The sequence below is a fragment of the Rattus rattus genome, chromosome 15, assembly GCF_011064425.1.
Source record: "Rattus rattus isolate New Zealand chromosome 15, Rrattus_CSIRO_v1, whole genome shotgun sequence".
In the NCBI taxonomy this organism is placed as follows: Eukaryota; Metazoa; Chordata; class Mammalia; order Rodentia; family Muridae; genus Rattus; species Rattus rattus.
In genome coordinates this window covers 61,940,237-61,952,208 of record NC_046168.1, presented here as the reverse complement: position 1 = coordinate 61,952,208, position 11,972 = coordinate 61,940,237, and positions in this window count along the sequence as shown.

Here is an 11,972-nt window from a genome sequence, read left to right as displayed (position 1 = left end):
CAAGGGAGAAAGGATTAGAGGATGTCTCTAGGTACACTGAAGACAGGCTGATTGCAGAATTGTGGAGACCTGTTGCTGGGGATTGTTCCGTTAGGTAGAGTCCTTGATGGAGCACACACTGATTAGATAGTTCTAAAGAAAACATGGAACATAAACTACTTTCCCATCTCCTCAGGACCTGCTCCAAACAGCCTGCCCTGTCCCTGTTGAGCCAGGACAGTATGTGCCATACAACTGCATGACAAATTGGAAGTGGTGACACTTTCTTTTTAATTGAAATCAAGACAAAAGCATTCCTCTGGGGAAACCAGAAAGTAAGGTTAGCGTTTGACATAAATGAAAAGGAGAGAGGGACAAGAAAACTCTTGTCTGTCTGAAAGCCGTCCACTGTGGAGGTGGGCAGTCCTCTTGTCGGAATGTCAGATTATCTTCAGGATTTTTGTTAGATGGGAAGAGTGCATCTGATGGGGGCGGCATGTTGATGTGAGTATCGAGTGACACAAAAGGAAAATCACTTCCTTTTCCTTTGTACAAATTATACAAGCGTAGTGCTAGAGGGAACTCTGACGTCATTTACAATGGCAAAGAATTCACATTGTTAACAACATACTTGTAAAAATAAGGAAGAAAACACTTAAGAAGATAAGATAAACTTACTAGGGACAAGTTCTCATGTTAGGACCAAATTTTTGTTACTGCATGTTTGTCTACTTCCTATTGTAACAGTAGAGAGGTAAAGAGTACTTTTAGGAGTTGCAATTTGAGTAAAAGTAACATAAAAAAAATCAACCTTTGAATATCTGTCTATGAATTATAGAATGTTTATAAGAATTTTAGTATTTAAGACTAAGAGCTGCATTCTAAAAATAATGCCATCCTTCAGGAAACAAGATTTTCCTCCTCATGAAAGACTTAAGAATCCATATTTTTAATTAAAACATTATCTTTATGCCAAAACTTTTTAATTTGTAGTATTTTGCACACACACACACAAAAAGAAACCAACAAACAAAAAACCACTGGCTTTCCTCTTGAGTCATCTCAAGACTTTGTTCCTGGAAGACCGTCATGAGGAACAGCAAAGGCAGGATGTTTGATGCTGAGGAGGTCCCAGACTAGTACAGAGAGGCACTTCAGATAAATAAGAGTATGATATGGTGCTGGCTCTAATCAACAGAGGGACAAGCAAGGGCTTGAGTGATTAGTGAGACAAGGGTCATGAGAGAATAGCTACAGGGTTGGTCAGGCCTGATTTTACAATGTGGAAACTCAGACAGGTTTCTGAGCTCCTTACCACACACCATTTTGATCAATTTGTTTTAAATATACCTTTTGCAAACCTGAGTAAAAGGGAGGAAAGTTGGAACTCTCAGTAAGAGGGAGGGGTATGGGATAAAGATCGTCCTTCTTTTTCTTTTTTTTAATTGGAGTCTCTCCAAAATCTCTTTCCTGGTGGCCTTGATTGCTATCTTGGGTTAGCTTAGACATTTCTGCTCATGACAACTGAACAGGAATGGGACTATAATTCAGTCGGTGGAGTGTTTAATCTAGCATGTACCAGACCCTGGGCTAGAGCCACAGCACCACATCATCTAAGTATAATCCCCACATTTGTAAAGTATAGGCAGAAAGATCAGGAGTTCAAGATCATCCCCAACTATGCAAAGAGTTCAAAGCCAGCTTGGCTAAATATGACCCATCTAAAATAAACAAAAAAAAAATAAACAAAGAGAAATAATTGATCAGAAGAATGCGTGGAATGTCTAAAGGACCAAAACTACTACGTCCCAGAGCATTTCAATTAATCTGGACCTCTAGAAGGACAGAACAGATGGAAGACGGCAGCCCCAGGGCCAGACGCTAAGACTCTTTCTTGGGTCAAGTTGCTAATCCACCCTATGGCAGAGACCATTGATCTCTGCAAATTACTGTGTCTGCCACAACTGTTGCAGATACAGTCTAAAGAGTTCTAAGGAAACCCACAGTGAAAATTAACTCCATATTTATAAAATTTATGACCAAAATAATGGGTACCCAGGAGTAAAAGGCAAAATCTCCTTCACTTCCGGTTCCACCTGGTACTACATTAGAACAGGGTAAAATTGATATCGAAGTTACCTGATGGAAGCTCAAATTAAAGAAAAATGGTTATATGCACCTCAAATTTAGCACAGTGAAAGGGAAATTCTCTTCTGAACTGGGCTGTCTCTCCTCGAGTCTCTTCAGGTTAGTCTTTCGTTTTGTTTTGTTTTAAACCTGCTCTGAATGGATGCTCCAAGTCCCCTAAATCTTGAAAGTCTTTCATGCTGAAGCAGACCCAGCTTGGCAGCTCTGTAATAACCATCAAATATTAAAATACCATTAAAGAGCAACTGCTCAACTCAGAGATTTAGCTGCGAAACTCCGATTTGCACAAATGGGCCTCTCCCAGCTAAATCCCCACGCAGTGTACTGAAAATTTAGCCCCAAGGATCCAGACACAGTCAAGATATGATGAATTCACAAATAATCACTCTCCAAAAAATTATTCATGTAATTTCAATCATAAAATCATTGTAAAAAATCAGATTTCCTAAAATTTAACAGCATCTGATTTTGCATTTGCATATTTGTGATATAATAAAACTCATAGTTCCTTTGCAAGATAATTTGCATGCCATCAAAATGTATATAAAGTTATCTTTTTTAATGTGTCTCATTTATGAAGATAGCCTACTGGTTAATTCTAAGTACTTTTATGTATACTACTTTTGATGCTGCTGATATACATCTAAAGTAAAAACTGAGTGTGGGGGTGCCCACCCTTTTAAAGTCAGCACTCCACCAAAGGCAGAGGTGGAGGCAGAGGCAGGCAGATCTCTGTGTTCAAGGCCAGCCTGGTCAACATACCAAATTCCAGGCCAAACATGGCTAGAGAAAGAGACTCTGCTTGAAAAACCAACCAACCAACCAACCAACCAACCAATCAACTAACCAACCAATCAACCAATCAACCAACCAACCAACTAACCAACCAACCAACTAACCAACCAACTAATCAATCAATCAATCAATCAATCAATCAATCAATCAGGCAAAGGTAAAACACAGTAACTGTTAACGCAGATAGCATGCTCATAAGGCTATCTTAGCTTTGCAAAAGAATTTTTCTGGAGAAATTTCATATATGATGTGCTGTCCTCACATCATGATAGATATTTACTCATATTAACCATTGGAGAAGCAGTTTAAGACTTTGAAGATGTTTTGATCTGTTTTTAAGTGACTGATAAGACTGTGGCTATTTATTACATAAGGAAAGCATTGTGATGTAAAATTTACCTTGCCCAACTGGTACTTTAGGAGCTATAAAGTGAAGACAGTGGACCTGAGAATCTCTCCTCTCTCTTCTCCCTGCCTTCCTACCTCGGTGCACACGTGCATGTGCATATGTGGGAGGGTGTGGTTTGGAGGGCGGTGTCAAACGTCTTCTATGACCTTAATCTTTAAAGACAATGTCTGATGTCTCTGAGTGAACGTGGAGCTTGCTTGCCAATGTGACAAGGCTAGCTAGCTCCAGGGACCTTTCTCCTGCCTCTGCCTCTGCAGGACTAGTGATTCAGACACATGTTAGAACACACTCAGCTTCCCACCCGCGTGATGAGCACCGGAACTCTGGTTCACAGGCTTGGCTGGCAAGCACTCTACTGACTGAGCCATGGTCCCACCTCTGGAGAATCTGTTATATCTGCCACCCCACGATTTTCTTTTACGAGAGCTAATTTGGATGGCAATGTACCAGATCCGATTTTCCCATGTCCCCTCACTATGGCTTCACCTCCCATGCACACATAATCCAAAGGAAGGAAAGTGTAAATCTTACCTAAAGCTCTAGTACAAATGAGCTTACAGAATTCTGTGAGATTTCAACCAGTCGATGTCAATACACGGTGGAATTAAAGGTAGCCTAGAGAGAAATAACTGTCTGGTGGATAAAATACTGGATTGACAATCTTAGAATATACTTGGTGGGGCATGCTGACTGCAATACGCCAAGTGCCTTGGACAAAGATTCCATGACTCTACTTACAGGACAGCTCTAAAATGTCGAACTTATGGGAGCAGAGAGCCGAATGGAGTTCTATGGCCTGGAAAGAGAAGGGACTGAGAAATTGGTGTGTAATGATGATAACACTGCAGTCACGTAAGCAAGTTCTGGAAATTTGCCATGTAGCATCACGCCTTTGGTTAACGACTGAGCAGTTGATGCTAACATTTTTTTTTTTTTGATGAGAGGGTAGATAATACAATAAACAGTAGCAGGGGGAAAATAATCCCAAAGATTCATGAACACAGTTGTAAAAATTCTAGGCAAAATTTAGCTGAATATCGAATCCAACAACAGATAAAATGCATAATATATAACAAACACCCAAGGATTACTAGAGGAAGGATGTCTTAATGTCAACATAATTCTTCACATTTATGACAGTTACTCACGATTGTCAAGCTGACAAGATCTAGAGTCACCATGGAAACAAGCCCCTGGGCCTGTCGGAGGTGGATTATCTAGATTAGGTCAATTGTGGTGAGAAGAACCATCATAAACACCGGCAGTATTGACCCATGGTCTAGGGTTCCAAATTGCACACATGATGAGGGTTAACTGACGAAGGGCCTTTGTCTGCAGCTGTTCCCTGACTCCACAAGAGACGTGACTAGCCACCTCAGGCTCCTGCCTCAGTGACTTCCCCACCATAGCAGGGTGTACCCTGGAACTCAGCCAAACCAACCTTCTTCTCTTAAGTCGCTGCGTCAAGTGTTTTGTCACGGCAGCAGGACACGTTACTGGTAGAAATGAAAGGATTAAAACCATGTTCATGAGCATCTCAGTCATCAAGAACTACAAACATCAGAAACAAAAGCTTGCGTGGTGAGATAAAGGGTCTTTGTGATGCGAACAATCAAACAACACTACAATTAGCTTCATGCTAAGAAATAAGAGCTGGAGTGCCCCTCCCACTACGGGGCTAAAATCAGGAGCAAGGTGAAAAGAAATTGCTTACCTCAAGTTCCTGTTTAATTTTGCAATTAGCAAAGTTATGAGTAGAATAAAAAGTTTGGAAACGAAGGAGTGGGGATCTTCGGGAGGGTATGTAGCTGATCTGGTCTATCCCCTCACTCTCCCATGAGATGTAGGTTACAGAATACAATATAATTTAAACAAAAATCAGTTATATTTCCACATACTAAGATCAAAGAAAAATTAAACTTAACTGATATATATATGTGTGTGTGTGTGTGTGTGTGTAGAAATGTGTAATATCTATACATGGAATTTTTTTTAAAAATGTAAAAGCACAAAAATCTGAAATACAGCCTATATATGGGCCAAAGATCCACCCTCTTGAGGTGTCACCTCAACCCACAGAGCCCTGTAGGAGCAACAGTATGCCAAGAAACCTTAGAAGGCTGTTTCTGTAGAAGCTATGTTCCAGTACATAGTTCTTGAGATATTAACTATAAGACAGACAAAGTTATCACAAGACAGCCCATACATACCCATATGAATTTCCATAACCAGAAGGAAACTCACTTTCCACAAAGGTGAAGGGTCATTCCATGGAGAAATGGTCAGTAGGCTTTGCTGTAACAACGTGGACACAACTGGATTTCCACATGAGAAAATATCTCGGTGGTATACCTGGTTAAAAGAAAGGGAGAGAGAGAATTCAAAGTGGGTCTGAAATGAAAACCTAGCTGGGATTAAATGAACATTCTAAATTTATAGACTTCTAGGAGGCAAAAAAGTGGGTTGTAAAAAAGATATTTTAGCTATTATACCAAACGCGTGATCTAAAAATGAAGAAATTTATATAGCCTACTTCTTCAACATTACAGGCTTCTTCTACATGAAGGACATAGAGACTAAAATAACCAGCCATAGACTGAGAGAAAAATGTGTCCAGATCTTAATCATGATAAATTAATCGTATCCAGAATATATGCTATGCTCCTAAACTCAAATATTAAAAACCTCACACATTTTAAAACTAATTAGATTTGATCAAACACCTCCCCAAAGAAAATATGTTGATGCCAAAGAATCATATAAAATAAGAATCAAAAATATTGCTCAGTAACGAAACGCGGTTGACACTACAATGGGAAGTTACCATCCACGCATTAGCGGTGAGTAAAATGAAAATACCGTATTTCGTACTGTTGAGAGACATGAAGGGGTTGGGATGCTTAAGGATGCCAAACATGCTGCTGGCGACCCGGGTGCAAGCATGAAATGGAGCAGCCATCTTGGAAAGCAGTGGGACATTTGTTAAAATGTAGTTTCATTTCCTGTTGTGATAAAAAAAAAATACTCTTGAGGAAAGCAACTGAAGGAGAAAGGGTCTGTTCTGACTCTCTTTCCAAGAGTATGATCCATCACAGCAGGGAGTCAAGAAAACAGCAAGTTGATAAATGTAGCGGGTCCCATAGCATCTATCTGCAATCAGGAAGCAGGGAGAAAAGAAAGTAGCCAATGCTTGGTCCCCTCCCCCCACCCCCACCCCGCCCCGTCCGTCCGTCCGTCCGTGTCCCCCCCTCCCCCCTTACACAGCCCAGGATCCATGTCTCCACCTCCTGAGGTGTTTTCATTTCAATTAATGAAAGCAAGACAACTCCCCAGAGATATGCCCAGAGGTCTGTCTCCCTGGTAACCCTAGACTCTTGCAAGTTAACAATAGGAACAACAGGCCTTGTTTGGCACCAAAGGGAGGAGAAGCCTTGATCCTGCCAAGGCTGGACCCCGCTGTGTAGGGAATGTGAGGGCAGGAAGGCTGGGAAGGTGGATGGTTGGGTCGGGGAAGGGACAACATTTGAAATGTAAATTAAAAAAATCCAATTAAAAAAAAAAGTTTAAAAAGTTAAAAAAAAAAAAAGCACAAAAACTAAAAAAAAACAAAACAAAACAAACAAAAACAAACAAACAAAAACGCCGGACTGGTAAACTTCTTTATAGCAACCAGGCATTTTTCTCAAAAACAATAAAAGTATGTTTCTTTTTAAAAAATTTGTTGTGTGTGTGTATATGTGTATGTGTGTGTTTATGAGTCAGTGCAGGTACCCTTGGAGGTCCTTGGGTGTTGTGATCTAAGCAACAGACACCATAAAGTCACACAATGACTCAGATCTCAAGTGGGGGGTTCACTGGGGAGAGGGGTATATAGAGGCTGCCTCTGTGTGGGGGTGAAGGGAAAAGGAGAGCGGGGAGAGGAAATGGCCTTTTATAAGGGAACATGGCACCTGCACGTGCACAGCAGGAGGATGCGTGGCTTGTGGTACTCCTAGCAACAGTGGGAATGGGTCTCATCTTGGCAGCTAGAGATGACATATCCTGTTGTAGCTGGGTCCCTGGGGCAGGCCATGGAGATGCCTGATTGCTAACACCGGGCCCTCCTGGAGCTGGAGTTAAAAGTGGTTATGAGCCTCCCAGCATGTGTTCTGGGAATGGAACTCAGGTCCCCTGTAAGAGGAGCACTCCCTCCTGATCGCTGAGTCATCTCTCTAGCCCTTTGCCTCGAAAAGACTTGTCGCGAATGTTTATAGCAATTTTATTCCTAATGGTCCCAAACTGGAAACTCAGATGACCATTCAAAGGAAAATAGAAAAAAAATTATTGGTATACATACGTATTTTTTTCAGCAATGAAATGGACAGACAGATTGTTAAAACATGAAATGACATAGATGAATCATGACGTAACTATGCTGAGTCAAAGAATCTAGATCAAAACTAAAGACTGCAGAGTGTTGTGACCGTTGTATGCAATTCCAGGTCACACGAACGATAGGGACAGAAAGTGGACTTCTGGTTGCCTGGGGATGAAGGTGGGAGATGGGGCAGTGGGAGGGAGGAATAGCACGGGGGTGGGGGTGGGGCATGATAAGTGGTACATGTTTGCTAGAGAGAGTATATCCTCAGAGTGAACAGCCAGGCCTACTTGGAGTTGACTCTCTCTGCTTCATACTTGCATTTGAAGATGAGCCCTCGGCTTCCTGCTCTTGTTGCCACATCTCCCGTTTGCTGCTTAGTTTTCCAACATGGTGGACTCTTCTCTCTCTGGACCTCTAAGCCTGAACAAACTCTTTCTTCAACAAGTTGCCTTGGTCATTGTATTTTATAACAGCATAAAAGTAACTAATACGGGGTCCAGGCATAGCACTTCCTTTAATGGTTGTTATAGCTGTCCATGGTAGTCCAGTATGAGAACGCTAAGGTTAGATGGGAGACAATAGCCACCGTTCTCAACCCTGGGTTAAGATCTCAGACCCCACCCCGAAGGCTATGCCCATAGGTAGAGCACAGCATAGCTTGGGCTCAGTAATATTTGAAATTGACTCGAGTGTTGGGGAATCTTGGAAGATTTTTCCCAGGGTGACCATGCCAAGGTCATCATGGTAGACCGTGCTCAGTCCTCATCGTTTATAATTCCAGCACAGATGAAACATTTCTGAAACTACAGTGCATGAAACATGTAAAAAACGAGAAACAAAAACAAAATGTAATCTAAACAGAGCTGGGTCTTGAAAAAACACCCTGTTCTCCAAGAATCTTCCCTCTTTGATATCTAAGGTTACCCCACTAGCCTCTTTTCCTTGCATAATCCTTTCCACCTTGATGGCTATTGCTCTTTGAGTCAAGTTAATATACGGTATCTCTCCTATTACCTTCTGAATTTGGAAGCAATGAAGAAACACACGAGAATTAAACAGATGGTGAGAGAATATGGCTTTAGATTAGATGCCCAGAGAGCTCCCTAATACTTCACCCATGAATGAGAAGAGACACCAGCCCCATCACAGATGGGGGTGGACAGTGAAGGTCTGCTCCAAGCTGAGCTTATGAATGAACAGAGCAGATTGTTGACATCCTGTGGCATCTACCAAAGAAAAGATTATCTAGGGAGCCATTGAGCATGCTCAGTGATGGCATCCAAACTCACCAGATGAGTCAACCTACAAGAAAAAGACATGGCAAGAAAGACCTGTCCCTAGCAGAAAACCCTCTTCATGGCCAGGGCCAGGGAAACTGATCTTCCATAGCCAGGATCTGCTCTTACATAAGTGCATTAATCTATATGTTATCAAGAGGCCAAAGGTCTTTATAAATATCATCATATAGACCTATAGAAAATACCTTTCCTGGTATGTTTTATTCATTCATTCCAGTGCCTACTATAGACTAGATTTTCCTCTAGATTCTACTAAACAAAGAAAGAGGTGCTGTGCCTTCAGAGACACTTTTAAAATGAACAAAAGTAAGGCAGGATGGTGGCATACATCCTTAATCTCAGCACTCAGGAGACAGAGGCAGGCTGATTTCTGTGAGTTCAAGATCAGCCTGGTGCGTGTGTGTGTGTGTGTGTGTGTGTGTGTGTGTGTGTGTGTGTGTGTGTGTGTGTGTGTGTGTGTATGTGAGAGAGAGAGAGAGACAGAGAGAGAGAGACAGAGAGAGACAGAGAGAGAGACAGAGAGAGAGACAGAGATAGGGACTGTGGAGATTAATAGGCAGTTATAAGCAGGGAAGTTGCAGTATCATGCTTAGGAAAGCCTACCTAGGAAGGGGCCATTAAAAGAAATTTCCTGATGAAGAAGTGGGGAGAACCCTGCAGATAACTAGGACAAGAAAGGTCTCCAAGTCCAGTGAAGAACAAGCGCGTAGGCTCTGGGACAGATCCCTGGCCCTCAGGAGGGCAGCAGACTGGCCAGTGGGGCCTGAGCAGAACGAGTAAGGGCAGTTTACACAACACCTCTGTCTGCAGGGTGTTATGAGTTCACTGTATATCACTCCAACCTCTTTCTGCTTGTGTTTTAAAGTTCATATCCTATTACCCATTTCACTATAGTAACCCTTAGAGCACACACTGACAGAAACAAGCACATGTGCACCTGTCTCGGCCCTGTGAGCTGGCCCAGCCTTCAGTCAGCCAGAAATGTCCTTCCTTACACCTGCCTGAATTAATTTGCTGCACAGCAAAAGTGATTCAGAAAGCAAGTTCTATCTATCTATCTATCTATCTATCTATCTATCTATCTATCTATCTATCATCTATCTATCTATCTATCTATCTATCTATCTCTATCCCTCTGTATCTCTCTTTTTTTTTCTTTTTTCTTTTTTTTTGGAGCTGGGGACCGAACCCAGGGCCTTGCCCTTGCTAGGCAAGCGCCCTCTGTCTCTCTCTTATTGTGACTGGGTTTGAGTGTGTACATGAGTGTGTGTCTGTATATGTGAGTGTGTTTGTCTCTCTCTCTCTCTCTCTCTCTCTCTGTGTGTGTGTGTGTGTGTGTGTGTGTGTGTGTGAAGGACATACTGAGACTATTGCCTCTAGAAATTTTCATGAAAACCTGCCTATTTGGACCTTTTCATAACTACTCTGGGCTTTCCTAGTGCAACCACTCTCAGACTCCGAGGCTAACCCTGGGTGTATCCACCTGTGCATAGCACAGCATCCGGCTACTCTCTTAGTCCAGGCTGCTGTAACAAACTACTACAGACTGTGTGGGTTAAACAACGAGCATTTATGCCTTACTGTTCTAGCAACTTGAAGACCAATATGAAGGGGCTGGTTGATCCGGTGCCTGACTTAGAGATGGTAGCCTCCTTACTGGGAGTCTCCTTTGGTAGATAGAGAGTTCTTTGTGGTGCTTTTGACACAGGCACTAAATCAATTCACCAGAGCTCCAGCCTTATGACCTTGCTCCCACTTCCACGTCACAAGGCATCTTACTGGGCATTGGGCCTCAACAGACACATTTAGAAAGGGTATGTTTCGGGGTTGGGGATTTAGCTCAGTGGTAGAGCGCTCGCCTAGCAAGCGCAAGGCCCTGAGTTCGATCCCCAGCTCCGAAAAAAAGAACCAAAAAAAAAAAAAAAAAAGGGTATGTTTCATCTACAGCACTCACTGTTAACCCTCACACATGCACACCCGCGGTTCTACACACCACTTTATTTCTTACAGAACTGCAGATACTGACTAAAAGCTTATATGGGTTCCCAATGAATCAGACGCCCCTGCCCTACTTTGAAAAATAACAATTTTTGGGAAGGCCAGACAGGCTTGGTTGTCATTGTGTCTACAGCCCATAGCACAGTGGTTTCATTGGGTAACATATCCTACAAAAATACGCAAGACAAGATAAATTACAAAGCAGAATTTTGTGAAACTGAAAATATATATATATACTCATCTCCTTTAATCTTAAAATGTCTTAAACAAATGACTTCTTCGACCGGAGAATTTCCAACTCATTGACTTCCTTTAAGACAGAACTCAAGATTTACTTATCTCCAAGATGGCATGTTGACCTGTGGTAGCTGAAACCTTATACTGTGAAAACATCTTGACACAATGCTTGATGGGTTGTATTTTCTGCTAGCGTTGGGAACCTTTAAAACTACTGCAGCTGAAAGCCTAAGATGGCTGACGCTCTTACGTGACTATTTAACGACGGCCAAAGCCAAAGCCTCGGAATATCAGTATGTCCAAATTTTCTATAAGATTAGCAAAGAGAAGAACACGGATTTTGAGAATTTTCCTGAAGAACTGAAACTAATATCATCTGTTTGTGGTCTACGAGTTTGCTAGCAACCCTGCTGATTTTCCATTGACAGAACAGAGAGAAAATGTGGTGGGCCACTTCCCTTGGTAGGTTAGTAGTGAAGGAGACAGATTTGTAGTTTTGACCAGTGATCGTGGGCTACGGCTGTTTGTTCATGGGTGTTGGGAAGCATCCCTTGAAGAAAAAGGTAGGTTTGGAAGCAGGATCAGTACACTGGAGAGGTAACTGAGTCATAGACAGTCTATAGCTCCCAGGATAATTACACATGTGCATAGCGGTTAATCCACATCCAAAAATAGTTGGCTTTTTTTTTCTCTCTTTGAGTTAATTTCTTAGGAATTAGTCAATTTTGGATTGTGGCGATTATCGTTA